Consider the following 15,059-nt stretch of genomic DNA (forward strand, 5'->3'; position numbering starts at 1 on the left):
GGAGCTGGGGCTGTTCCGCAAGCGGCTGCGGGGTTGGGGTTGTGCCATCGGCCTCCCGCCGAGCCGCCGCGCGCTGCCCCACGTCTGTGCAGCGCCGTTTCCTCCCTCCGGCGGGACCGGTCGTGCAGCCGCCCCGGGCCCGCCGGCTCCGGCGTTTGGCTCGTTTGATCGGGGAAAAACCAGAGAACAAACCTGTGGAAAAAGACTGGGGAAGCCCTCGACAGGGCGGAAATGCAGAACTCGACAACTCTTGCTTCAGACATGATACCGTTGATTAGACCCATTAAAAAAAAAACAAAAACAACAGTATCTTTTTTCCTGAAAGCTTTCGGGCTCACGTGCCCTTCCTCGGGCTCGGGGAAAAATAAAGGTGGTAGAAATTCCCCATAGGTAGGACGTTGTGACACAAGGGAGCCCTATTGGAAACCTCGGGGTGTATCTGGGAAGGGTGTTGTACACCTCGTTGTGTGGCACCTTGCAGCAGCGTCTTGGTTGAGAATCAGTGTATTAATTGCTCCTTTTTTGTTAGATCTGTTGGTGTGTGTGATCACTGGGCGGGGGGCGGGGGCGGGGAAAAACCTTTCTACATTTCCTTTCAAAAGCAATCTCGTGGATGTTCATAACAGCTCGGGCAGTGGTCCCCATTCGTGCTGCTGTCTGGCATTCTCCGACCCGTGTATTGACTATTGCTGGTTTAAATGCGACACTGCTGCTGCTACATTTTATTTAACGTTCATCATTTTGAGTCCTCCCCAGGTCTCATACTCTTCTCTTCCTTGCAACATCTGTGGGAAAGGGAAATGTTATGGACTGAATCCAAGCATTTTGTGAGCTGCAGCTATTCCACCTTGGTCCCTGTTCGAAATGCTGCTGTGTAAGGCATGTGGGGACTTCCAGCAGAGGCTGAAGATGAAGACCCATGTATGTGTGTGTGGTGGGGTGTGGTGCCCCACTGATCTCTGACTCGACCTGCTGGCAAAGCCCATCATCTGGCATGCTGGCAGTGCAGGCAGCTCAAATGCCAAGCTACTGCTGGCTTCCTCTTTGCAGCAGGGCATTCCTACATCGCCCAGGAAGAACTACATCTGTGGAGTAGGAGGTACAGGTGGCACAGTCAGCATTAACTCATGCCACTGTTTGCCATGTGCTTTACAGCCCCTTCCTAGAGCAGCCAGTGTAGCTGTTTCCTAGCTCCACACCCTCCACCTGTGCCTGACAGCTGTTTCCAGCGGTTTGTCCCCAAAGCTGACATTTTTTTCTGGAAGTGCTAACCAACTCCTTGTGCCCTGCAGCGCCCTCCAGTACTGGGCACGACTTCAACTCACTGAGACCTGGCAGACTTGACTACAGGAGGAAGAGCTCTTCCTCTTCTCAAACTCAGCAGTTTGAAAGAGTGACATTTCTGATTCTGAGAGATTTTGAAGCGTGTCACTAAAAATACAGCATAACATTGTGTAATCATAAAGAGAGGTTAGAATAAATTAACTGAAAATTAATTCCCCAAATAATAATTATTACTTAACAATAAAATTTCTTGCACCATTATGGTGCTTTTAATTCCAAGAACTTTACTAACACTGGTTAATGAATTAAACTGTACAACACCCTGGAGAACTAATTTAATTCTTCCCCACCTCATTAGTTGTTCGGTGAAATAATAAGTTTGCAAGATACTCTGAAGAGGAAAGGTGATATTTAAGTGCTAAACGTGATAGTTATTTTATTCTATTATTAGGTAGGTAAGGAGTGGGATATCCATTCAACTGATTATGAAAGTGAAATATGGAGAAGTTAAGTGAAAGGAACAGGCCAACTTGGAGAAGCTGCTGGTACCTGCAGCTGTGCTGCCCAGCTGAAGCAAGGAATTTCAGCTGTGCCTGACAAGCACCAGTGGAAGAAAGGTTGTTATTATTCAGGAGTGAAAAGAGAGGAGGCAGACAAGACAAAAACACTGCTCTCTGGTAAGAGTTCCTGATGTGTGACCATGTTGACCTGGAAGCTTGTTCTTATTGTTCAAATGACCGATCACATGCCTATAGTTAAAACGGGTCTATTCATTCTGAATGTTACATTACACTCGGGCACTGTACTGGGTAGGGGAATCATTTCAGAAGGACTGACCTTTTCACCTCTCACTCCCACGCAGAGGGACATGTGAAGATTTCAGCGCCTCATGTGCAGATTCTACTAACGTGTGCATAACATTTTGAGTGACAGACCATGGTTTGGAGGGAAGTTACGTGCCAGGTGCACAGTTTAGTGCTGAGTGACGCGTTGAGAGGGCTGGGTGCATCTGAGATACAGAAAGTTGTTGCTGAGGGAGATTGGGGTCTTTTGCTTTTCGTCTTTGGGCCCTGGCCCTGTCCCTGGTTGTGGGTTCGTGGTCAGTTCCTGTTGTTCTTTGTGGTTCATTGGTTGGATTACTGCTTGCCATTACTGGGGCAGTCTGCTGATCTCCAATCTTCTTGATACTTGTTGGTAATATATTGCCTTGTATGTACTTGAGTCCCCTCCTGTTCTTTGTGTTGGTGTGTTGTGTGTGATCAGTGTATATAGTTATTGTCTTATTAATTAACCGTTATATTCGTTTCACTTTAATTTTGGCATCCCTGTGTGTCAATTCCTATGGCCAGGCCAAGCCGCCTAACTCAGTGAAGGCTGAGTCAGCATGGGCCACTCTTGTCCCCTTCCGTCTACCAAAGTTTATTGAACTGGAGCCGCATTTCAGTAGTCTCATAATTTTCCTTGGCTTCAACTAAAGTGGGGATATTGGAGGTGAAGGTAATTCTAATCCATGATATTAGAAGACAGGCGGGTGATCCAGGCTGACCTGGACAGGCTTAGCAAGTGGGCGGACGAGAATCTGATGGTGTTCAACGCCGATAAATGCAAGGTTCTCCACCTTGGGAAGAAAAACCCGCAGCATCCTTATAGGCTCGGCAGTGCTATGTTGGCTAGCACTATGCAAGAAAGAGACTTGGGGGTCATCATTGACCACAAGATGAACATAAGCCTGCAATGCGTTGCCGCGGCTAGTAAAGCGACAAACGCTGGCTTGCATCCATAGATGCTTCTCGAGCAAATCCCGGGACGTCATTCTCCCCCTGTACTCGGCCTTAGTGAGGCTGCAGCTGGAGTACTGCATCCAGTTTTGGGCTCCACAATTCAAAAAGGATGTGGAGAAGCTTGAGAGAGTCCAGAGAAGAGCCACGTGCATGATCAGAGGTCAGGGAAGCAGACCCTACGGTGACAGGCTGAGAGCCCTGGGGCTCTTTAGCCTGGAAAAGCGCAGGCTCAGGGGTGATCTGATGGCCACCTACAAGTTTATCAGGGGTGACCACCAGTATCTGGGGGAACGTTTGTTCACCAGAGCGCCCCAAGGGATGACGAGGTCGAATGGTCACAAACTACTTCAAGATCGTTTCAGGCTGGACATAAGGAAGAATTTCTTTACTGTCCGAGCCCCCAAGGTCTGGAACAGCCTGCCACCGGAGGTCGTTCAAGCGCCTTCATTGAACACCTTCAAGATGAAACTGGATGCTTATCTTGCTGGGATCCTATGACCCCAGCTGACTTCCTGCCCTTTGGGCAGGGGGCTGGACTCGATGATCTTCCGAGGTCCCTTCCAGCCCTAATGTCTATGAAATCTATGAAATATTTATGGTTTGTAAGAGAAAGTCAGAAGTTCCAATGAAAATTGCTAACAAATAACTGGTGCGTCCTTTGAGAAAATAAAACTCCCGCCCACCCTACGGTCAACAACTGTCCAACCATTTCTTAAACAATTGGCTTCACAAATTGCTTCCTATTACCTAAATAATTTTTCCTATCACGGTGATAGAGAAGCTTGGGAAGAACTGTGTACATCCCATCTCCTGGCTCCTAGCATCCTCATCCTGGTTTCAGGTCAGATTGAACACAAAATTGATACAGTGATGATCATGCCGATGAATCATCTCTTATTCCTGGACAGAGGCCATGTAATAATATTCATGCTTTTAAGTCTCTCTGTGACTGGTTAATATTATTCATGTACTGTTTTATAGAAGTGGCAAAAGTTTCCTTTGAGATGGAACTCGGAGTCAGTTACTCCTCTCCCTCCACAGCTTGCCTCTCTACTTCCCCAGTTGTAATGGGACCAGTGCTTTCACCTGTGCTGAACTTTGCAGAAGGTTCTACATGTGGGTAATCTGGACCATGCTTTTTTGATCTCCAGGCTTAGTTACAGCAAAATATGATACTAGAAAGAAAACTGATTACTTAAAAAACACCTCCAAGAAATGTAATATGCATCAGGTATTGACTCAGAAATAGCATGTCCAGAACACAGGTTTCAGTCCTTACCCTCCAAATTCTTCAATGGACTGGCACAGTGGACTGGAACAGCTGCCTCACTCTGGGCAATAATGATCCTTAATGGCAGTTGTGTTGCTCCTGGGAATATAACTCTCAACCTCAAAAAAGAGGTGCATGAGGAAACTCAGCTTTCGTTCAACTGACCCTGAACAGCAAATCAATCCTGGAAGACCCTAGACAAATCTCCATGTTGTCAAACAGAAAGGAAAAGCCCATTTCTTTGGCCAAGCCTGGTTGCAGTGAAAAACAATACAAACACCTGTGCAGATAAGAGGGGAAAAGGTAAGAGAAAGACATATACCTTTTATTGTGCTTTCTTTGTAGAATTTTAAAGAATTCAGATATCAAAGTGATGAGGGTAATATAAATGCCCAGATAGAAACTTGGTTATAGACTCTAATCCTATCAAGTTAAGCTTGCATCTGAGTACTGCTTGTACTAGAACAAATTATTTATAAAAAATTATTTACATCCCATATCACTTGCATGCTTTTCAGTTGCAACTATGAATAGAGTAAAATATGTAAAATAGCAAAGAAATACTTTGTTTAATTTTTTAATATATAACTTTTAATCTACATCCCCATAATTTGCTTATAAATACTGTTTTAAATCTAGGTTTTCTTGTCTTTGGAGTTGTTTTAAACAATGAGTTCTCTGCTGAGGGTAGTTATTGTAACCTTTATTCTATCTTATTTAAGTATATCATACAGGTTTATAAACATGTTTTTTTCTTCTTTTTTCCTCCCTTGCGAGCAGAATGTGCAAACAGGCATGCTCTTGGCCCGGTGCGTGAGTTAGCATGGGAGTTCGTGCAGGAAGGTGGGCAGGAGGGTCATGAGGCCCTAGGTGACAAGCCTCAAGGGAACAGTTGGCACAGTAGTAGCCAAATTACTACCCCCCCCCCCCCCGGGTACTTCCGAGGCCTCCACCCAGATGGAAGCCATGGTTCTGGCCTCCATTCAGATGAAGCCCTGGCTCTCAGCTGTGGGGGCTGCCTGGCACAACTCCAGGCACATTGGATCAAGAGCATTGCAACCTTCCTTTGTAAGGTTTGCTCCGTTTTGCAGTCTCTGGAATGCCAGACAGTGGAGCTCCAGACCATTGTGCAGAGGCTGCGTGCCATCTGGAATGGCAAGTAGGAGATTGACTCCTACTGCCAGGCCCTTCACCCCAAGAAAGAAGAGGGAAGAGCTAGATCTCCTGCCAGGACAAGGGAAGCTAAGCTGCACTCCCATATTGTCCAGCCGGGGGGTTGGGCATAGGCTGTCTCTGGCCCCAAGGATCACTGCACCAGGGTCACCACCCTCCTGGATCTCTGCAACCGGTATGAACCCCTTGCAGCACCAGTAGAGCCTGCAGAGCTGCCAGCTCCTGCAAGTGAGGAAGAAACACGACCAGCTACCATCCCTAACATGAAATTCAGAGTGGTTGTTGTGGGAGACTCCCTCCTGAGGGGGCCAGAGGGAGCAATCTGTCACCTTAGCCCAGGAGGTCTGCTACCTCCCGACAGCCCATATCCAGGATGTGGCTGAGAGGATCCCAAAACTTATCTGGCCCTCTGACCACTACCCCATGCTCCTTATCCATGTGGGGACAAATGACATGGCTTGGAGCAATCCCAGCTGGGTCATGAACGGTTACAGGGCTCTAGGAGCAGGGCTCAGGGAGTTCAGGGCACAGGTGGATTTTTCCTCAATCCTTCTGGTTATGGGTCACGGGGCTGAGGAGGGAGAGACGAATTGAGGTAGTAAACGAAAGACTGTGGTGCTAGTGCCATTGTGAAGGCTTCAGCTTCTATGACCACAGTCCATAGTTTGGAGAGACAGGCAGTGGCCTGTTGGGAAGAGACGGCCTCCACCTCACTCCACTGGGGAGGAAGTTCTTCTCAGCCAGAATGGCTGACTTGCTTTACCGGGCTTTAAACTAAGCTGTCTGGTCAGTGGGTGGATAACCACCAGAGTAAGCTCACCAAGCATCAACCACAAAATCAGGTTAGGATGCTCGAGGGAACCCACACCTACCCCAGCCCAGGAACAGAGCTGCTCCATGAGTGCAAGGAAGCCTAGGGCCTCCAATGGTATACTTACTTGCCTGTACACTAATGCTAGGCTTTTGGGGAATAAACAGGAGGAACTGGTCCTTCTGCTAAACAAAAAAGACTATGATCTCATAGGGATAATGGAGACCTGGTGGGACTCCTCTTATGACTGGACTATGGTTATAAATGTCTATACCCCGTATAGAAGAGATCGTGCTGATAAAAGGGGCAGGGATGTAGTTTGCTATGGGAAGGAGAGCTACACGTCCCTACAAGCTGAGATTGGCATCCAAGGAGAACAACTGGAGATCCTTTGGGTTAGAATATGAGGGGAATGTGGCAAAGGGGATACAACGGTAGGAGTCTACTACAGACATCCAAATCAGGAACAAGAGCTTGACCAAGAATTCGTCAGGGAACTGGCTGAAACTGCATGCTCGCGGTGCATGGTTGTCATGGGAGACTTCAACTACCCAGACATCTCATGAGAAGAGCACTCGGCCAAATCCAGTGATGATGCATAAGAGGTGCACGGGGGTGCACATGCACCTCCTGAGAGTGCTGGTGCATCCCCTGACAGGCTGCACTCCCTGCTTAGGTGATGGGCAGGGGGGGCAGGCGGGAGTGCCAGTGCCTCCCCCGTGAGCGCCAGCCGGGGAGTGGGAGTGCCGGATGAAGTACCATGGCTACTTCTGGGAGCGCCGCAATTGGCTGCAGGGCCCCCCGGCCATTGACTGGTTGCTGGAGGGGCACGTGCCCCTCCGACTAAGGTGGCACTAGTCAAATCCGATCAGTCTCAAAGCTTCCTCACATGCGTGGATGAGCTGTACCTCTCTCAAGAAGTTTATGGGCGGACAAGTGGTAAGGCACTGTTGGACCTGGTACTGGCCAAAGGGGATGTTCTAATCAGTGACCTAAGAACTGAAGGGAAGCTGGATGACAGTGACCATGAGCTGATCACTTTCACTATCCATTGCAAAGCTGGCAAGTCAGCCAGCAATGTGTAGCAGTTCTCAACTTTAGGAAAGCTGACTTTCATAAGCTCAGAGGCTTGTTCTTGAGGCACTGTGAGGCCATCATTTGACAGGGAGGGGAGTTAATGATGAGCGCTTACTCCTTAAGGAAGTGATCCTAGAAGCACAAGGGAAGTCCACCCCAACCCATAGGAAAGGTGGCAAAAGGCCTCAACAACCCCCTTGGCTCAACAGGGAACTCATGGACCTCCTACATCTAAAAAGAGAGGCTTATAAAGGATGGAAGACAGGAAACACCACTAAGGAGGAGTATTCTGCACTGGTCCGGAGCTGTAAAGAGCAGACATCATAGCACAGCCACTGGTAAGGATATTCGAGAACTCGTTGTGCTTGGGCAAAGTACCTGAAGATTGGAAGACAGCCAGTGTGGTGCCTATCTTCAAGAAGGGGAGGAAAGTAGGCCCAGGGAACTATGGGCCAATCAGTCTGACCTCAATCCCTGGGAAGGTCCTGGAAAAAATTATTAAAGAAACCATTCTTGACAGGCTAATAGAAGGAAACATTCTGAGGGATAGCCAACATGGGTTTGTTGTGGGTAGGTCTTGCCTGACCAATCTAATTTCCTTCTGTGACCAGGCGATGTATCTCCTGGACAAAAGGGAAGAGGTTGATATCATATATTTGGACTTTAAAAAAAACTTTTGACTTGGTGTCCCATGATGTCCTCACGGAAAAATTGGGCAACTGCCGTCTCAACTGTTCCACAGTCCGATGAATGGGGAACTGGCTCCGAGGTCGGATCCAGAAAGTGGTAGTTGACAGAACTGAAACAACATGGCACTCAGTTACCAGTGGTGTCCCCCAAGGCTCTGTTCTCAGACCTGTACTCTTCATAAAAATACATTCAACGATCTGGACACTCATGTCAGAAGTGGACTGGCTAAGTTTGATGACACCAAACTTTAGGGAGGAGTATCCACACTTGAGGATAGGTTGGTGATCCAGGCCAACCTTGATAGGCTTGCAAGGTGGGCAGATAAAAATCTGATGGCATTCAACATGGAGAAATGCAAGGTGCTCCACCTAGGGGAGGAACCCACATCACACTTATAGGCTCGGCAGTACTATGCTTGCTAGCATTACGACCGAAAGAGACTTGGGGGTCATGATAGACCACAAAATGAACATGAGCCACCAATGAGACAGCGTAGCTGGCAAAGCGAACAAAACTCTGTCTTGCATCTACTGATGCATCTCAAGCAAGACCCAGGATGTCATCCTCCCATTGTACTCAGCCTTGGTGAGGCTGCAGCTGGAGTACTGCGTCCAATTCTGGGTTCCCCAATTCAGGACGGATGTAGAGAAGCTTGAAAGAGTCCAGAGGAGAGCCATGCACATGATCAGAGAGCAAGAGAACAAGCATTATGAAGAGAGGCTGTGACCTTTGAGACTCTTCAGCTTGGAGAAGCGAAGGCCCAGGGGTGACTTGGTGGCAGCCTATAAGTACATAAAGGGTGTGCATCAGGATCTGGGGGAACGCCTGTTCACCAGAGCACCCCAAAGAGACAGGCACAAGGTCCAACAGTCAAACTCCTGCAAGACTGTTTTTAGGTTGGACATAAGGAAAAAGTTCTTTACTGTCTGAGCCTCCAAGGCTCCCCCCAAAGGTGGAAGACTACCCTCAGAGGTGGTGCAAGCACCTACTCTGGACACTTTCAAGAAATATTTGAACGCTTATCTTACTGGGATCCTTTGACCTTAGCTGACTTCCTGCCCCTTGGAAGGAGGCTGGACCCAATGATCTTATGAGGTCCCTTCCAGCCCTAATGTCTATGAAATCAGTACCGATATAAAGAAAATTGACAGTATCGGTAATCAACTTTTTTGGCTGATGTGGCTGATTTAATGTAGCTGATAAATGCCCCGTGCATGCACGGGGCGCAGCAAAGCACATAGGCAGCCAGGAGCGCAACCTGGCAACAGGAAGAGCAGCCATGTCCGGCTGGTAAGTCTCTTGTGAGGGAAGTGGCGTGGGGTGGAGGGGCAGATCCAAAACCCAGCGGTGAGGGAGGGAGTGGAGCTGAGGCAGAGGCAGGGACAGGGGCAGGGGCAGGGGAAGGCACTGCACAGCCGGGGTGGAGCTCAGGACAGAACCATGAGTGGCTTGTCCGGGGGGGGGGAACTCCCACTGGTGCACACACCCTGGGCAGGCATGAGGGGTGTGTGCCTCCGGATCTGCACATGGGATGAGGGCGGGGTGCCTCCGCGAGCTTGGGCCAGGGGCAGTGCCAGGCTCTTCCCAGCGGAGGGGTTGGGCCGGTGCTGCATTCAGAGTGGGTGGCAGTGGCACTGGGAGGGGGGCTACAGCAAATTTGGGGGGGCTGTAGCCCCCTCCCAGCACCACTGTCACCTGCCCCCAGCATAGCCCAGCCCAGGCCCTTGCTGGGAAGAACTTGGTGCTGCCTCGGCCACAGCCTGCAGTGGCAGCCCGCAATCATCCCTCATGCAGATCCGGGAGCACACGCTCCCTCATACCTCCCGGGGTGTGTGCAGTGGTGGGAGCTGCCACCGCCTCCCTGTGCCACCCGGATGAGCCACTTGTGGCTCTGCCCCATGCTCTGCCCCGTCTGTGCAGCCCCAGCCCCACTCCCTAGCTCACTGCGGCACCTTGATCTGCCCCACCATGTTGTTGATAAATGCCCTGTGCACGTGCGCAGCCCCAGCAGATTATTAAGGCTCATATATGTGAGAGCCCAGCAGGAAAAATTATGCTGAGGGGAAACCAGCATGGGTTCGTAGCAGGTAGATCGTGCCTGATTATCTAGTCTTTTTATGGCCAGATTACAAAACACCTGGATGCAGGAGTAGGGGTAGATATCGTTTACTTAGACTTCAGGAAGGCCTTCGATACGGTATCCCACCCCATGCTGGTGAACAAATTAAGAGGCTGTGACTTGGAGGATTACACAGTCCGGTGGGTGGCAAATTGGCTAGAGGGTTGTACCCAGAGAGTGGTGGTGGATGGGTTGGTATCGACTTGGAAGGGTGTGGGCAGTGGGGTCCCACAGGGCTCGGTCCTTGGACCGATACTCTTCAATGTCTTCATCAGTGATTTGGATGAGGGAGTGAAGTGTACTCTGTCCAAGTTTGCAGATGATACAAAACTGTGGGGAGAAGTGGACACACCGGAGGGCAAGGAACAACTACAGGCAGACTTGGACAGGTTGGACAAATGGGCAGAAAACAATAGAATGCAATTTAACAAGGAGAAATGCAGAGTGCTGCACCTAGGGAAGAAAAATGTCCAGCACACCTACTGCCTAGGAAATGACTTACTCGTTAGCACGGAAGCGGAAAGGGATCTCGGAGTCCTAGTGGACTCCAAGATGAACATGTGTCGTCAGTGTGATGAAGTCATCAGAAAAGCTAACTGCACTTTATCATGCATCAGCAGATGCACGACAAACAAAACCAAGGAGGTGATACTTCTCTATCGGGCACTGGTCAGACCACAGTTGGAGTACTGTGTGCAGTTTTGGGTCCTGCACTTCAAGAGGGATGTGGATAAACCTGGAGAGGGTCCAGAGAAGGGCCACTCATATGGTTAAGGGCTTGCAGGCCAAGCCCTACAAGGAGAGACTAGGGTACCTGGACCTCTTCAGCCTCTGCAAGAGAAGGTTGAGAGGCGACCTTGTGGCTGCCTATAAATTCATCAGGGGGGCGCAGAAGGGAATTGGTGAGGCTCTAGTCACCAAAGCGCCCCTGGGGGTCACAAGAAATAATGGCCATAAGCTAGCAGAGAGCAGATTTAGACTGGACATTAGGAAGAACTTCTTCACAGTTAGAGTGGCCAAAATCTGGAATCGGCTCCCAAGGGAGGCGGTGCTCTCCCCTACCCTGGGAGTCTTCAAGAGGAGGTTAGATAGGCATCTGGCTGGGTTCATCTGAACCCAGCACCCTTTTCTGCCTATGCAGGGGGTCAGACTCAATGATCTATTGAGGTCCCTTCCGACCCTAACATCTATGAATCTATGTCCCTTCTCCCTCCTTGCTTTTTCCCCCACAACAGACTTACCAGCCGGACGCGGCTCTCCAAGCTGCCTGGTTGTATATCGGCAGCCAGATTGGTATCGGCTGATATGGCTCATTAAAAATCAGCCTTCGGTATCAGCCCAAGAAATCTCTATTGGTGCACCCCTTTTTGTGTGTGTAAGTCATAGGATCTAGTATGAGCAGCTAGAGTTTCTCAAACTTGATAATGTCGCTGATAAATGCCCCATGCATGCGTGCGGCCCCAGCAGAGCATGCAGGCAGCCAGGAGCGCAGCCTGGCAGCAGAGCAGTCAGGTCCAGCTGGTAAGTCTCTTGTGAGGGAAGTGGCATGGTGGGGCACAGATCAAAGGCCCAGTGGTGAGAGATTGGAGATATATTACCTTCTAATAGAGAGACTGACCCATGGATCACTATTCTTTCCATTCAGAATGCTGTGGATTGCCTCCCGTTACATCTGTGATTGCATAACACCCAATTTCCAGATGCAGTAATTGCATACATGGAAGGTAAGATTAGTGTGTGTGTGTGTGTGTGTGTATTTGTATATATATAATCTAATGTACTTTAGCAACAGGAAACGGTGAAGAGCCTGAACCATGGGGCTAAGCAGCTCTAATAGTGTGACATTTCTTATAATTGCATCTTAAAATGGATAATTTTATGGTTAGTTTTATTCTCTATACTTTGTACATATTGTTTAGTTTTTATTTCTTTCTGATGCAAATTTGGTTACACTGTAATGGGTTCTAAAACGTGAATGCTGTATACAGAAAAAGGTGCATACATAAATTAACGAACTGAATTAGAATCTTGTTCTCAAGATGAGGCCCAATTTGTGCATATTCTAAGTGCACTGTAGTATCTGTGGTGTATTGGTTTGTGATCATGTATACCACTGCCCTCTACTGGAAGATATATTTTATTTTTCCAAAACACTATTTATACAAAATAACGGAGCATATTCTAACATCAGCAGCATATTCTAAATCTGAACTTTGTCTGGGATAAAATAATAAAACAATAAAAAATATAATATGCTGCTATAATAAAATGAGGTGAATATAATGTATAATTATGAAGTCAACCAATGAGAAATATAGTAATCATAAATTGCGGCAAACTCAATGGATCTCCGAGGTACATTTTTCCCCTTTATCAGTCAATCCAAAAGAATTTTTGCTTTGACTAATATTAACCTGTTTAGGTTCTTCTACTCTGTGTTCTTTCACTTGTTAAGATGGCATGAGATTTGGCATCCATTTGGTCCCATCTACACTTGTCTTTTAAGTTAGGAAATTGCATTTAAATATTTTAATATGGTTTAGCTGCTAGCATGGAAAGGGATAAACTGTGCTAAAACTGTCTCTGAAAATATGATATAACAAACATACATGTGGTCTTAAGATCCACATTCTCTCCTGTTCTTAGGTTGCTTTGTACAGCAGACTGTAGCAGCATGTCCACACAAGTAGGAACATGCATTCCTGGGGACAAATAGCAGTGGTACATAGTTGTGCTTCTGCTAGTTGTCTCTGGGGAATGCCTCTGCATATGCACCCTGGAGTGTGGCAAGTTGCCCCGGCTGGGGTAGGTAAGACTGGGGCCAGCACTTTGGCTGGCCCCAGAAGTCTTACCTGGGCTCCTGGGGGCCTCTTGGGGCTCCAGCAGCGGCAATCTGGGTGTGCGGAGCCTGACCAGAAGCCAGAGCATGGCTCTGACTGTCCAGGTTCCGTTTTCAGGTGGTGCACACTGCTGCCATGTGCACCACCTCAGTTTTTTCTTGTGCCAGTTTTTTTGCTACTAGGATCTCCCAGTGTCAAAAACCCACCACAGTACAAATTAGCAGAGCATTAAACACCTGCATATGCAGCACATGTGGTTTGTGGCACTGCAGAGGAGTCTGTGGTGCCACAAACCACGTGTGTGCACTTGTCTGGATGTGCCCTAGAAGGATCATCTCAGTGCAAGTCTATGTTCTAGTGGTGTCATAGGCGGTGACTCTGTGGGTGCTCTGGGGTTCAAGCACCCACCAAAAAAAATAAAAGAGCAGTTGCTCAGCACCCATGGAGCAGCTTGCAGATGTTAAATAAAACAAAAAACAAACTGCACTTTACCAGAAGAAGTCGTGCATGACTTTACAGGTGCTGCAGAGCCAGGTTAAAGATTGGGCACTTCAGCAGGGCTTTGGCACTTTTAGCTAAAGCTGATTCAATCAGCTATTAGGTAAAAGTGCTAAAAAGCCGTACTAAGGCACCCAGTCTTTACAAATGCTGCAGAGCCAGGTAGAAGTAATACGCTGCCTTTTCTGGCTATGTGTGGGGCTCAGCATGGGAACTGTAGAGTTAAAAATAAAGTACCACCCTCAAAACAAACAAACAAAAAGAAATAAAAGGTGCCTCTGAGTGGTGTAGAACTGGCTGAAGCAGTAGTTTATCCCCCCTGCAGCTGGGTTCTTTGCAATACCTGCTGGAGTAACCCCTGTCAATTTATGACAAGGGACTGGGCTGAACTTATGACATCCCAAGAATGAGCAAGTAGAAAGGTGGCTTCATGCTGTCTTAGTACGTTTCCTTCCTGAACTGTCTGGTGTGTTCCTCCTGTGTAGCCGCTGATCCAAGCTGTAAATTCTGTATTTAAAAGTGTCTCGCTTCCGTCCAGAGGAGCTAAGACAGACAATATTTAAACTGAGTTGGCCTGAGCCAGTCTGACTTGTTCAAGCATCATGATTCCTCACTCAGGTGGAGCCTAAAATGTGGCTGTAGTCAATTGATCTCTACAACTTTGTGTGTTGGTGGGAGTGGTACAAGTAATGCATTTTATTTTGTCCCTGCACTTGCTTTTTTTGCTTTAAAATTTTATCTGCTTCAGGAAATCGACATATCACTAATGAGACTCTGATCTTGCAAAACCTTATTCATGTCTAAATTTTATAATTGGAGTACAGGCAACCCTCGCCTAGTGCTCTTAATTGGTTCCTGATAAATTGAGCGTTAAGTGAAATAACGTTAAGTGAAACCAATGTTCCCATAAGAATTAATGTAAATAAATGCAATTTGCTAATGAGGCTCCTCACTAGTACTAGTCTACAGACTCATCCTGGTATTTACCTGCTTCAATTCACTTCTGGACATCCAATTTAAGGTCCAGCATTAAGCTTTTGTGCTGTTTTTTCTCAGCACTTGCAGTTACAGAGTTGGTTGCACATTTTTTACTCATTTCAAGGGTCAAAATGAATTGCTAAACACAGAGCACAAAAAAGTTTTTGATGACCCAAGATGGCAACACAAACAAACTGGCACTAAATTGCACAATGAGCCTATGTGCTGCCGATGCGCTGTGGCAGGTATATGCTCTCTGCTGCCAGCTGTATGATGCATGTGAACGTTATAATGAAACTTGCTGAATGCTAAGTGGAATCGGGTACCAATGTAAAACAAGCATTATAGTGAAATAGCGCTAAGTGGAACAGTGTTAAGCAGGGGTTGCCTGTATTTACATTGAGCACAATGAACCAGTGTTGATGAAGCTCAGTTGTCTTTCCTGCTTGGTGCAGGGGGCTGGACTCAATGATCTTCCAAGGTCCTTTACAGCTTTACAATCTTTCTACCAGCTTTACAATGAATTTCACAAAAACTA

Source organism: Alligator mississippiensis, chromosome 10, assembly GCF_030867095.1.
Source record: "Alligator mississippiensis isolate rAllMis1 chromosome 10, rAllMis1, whole genome shotgun sequence".
NCBI classification, from domain to species: Eukaryota; Metazoa; Chordata; order Crocodylia; family Alligatoridae; genus Alligator; species Alligator mississippiensis.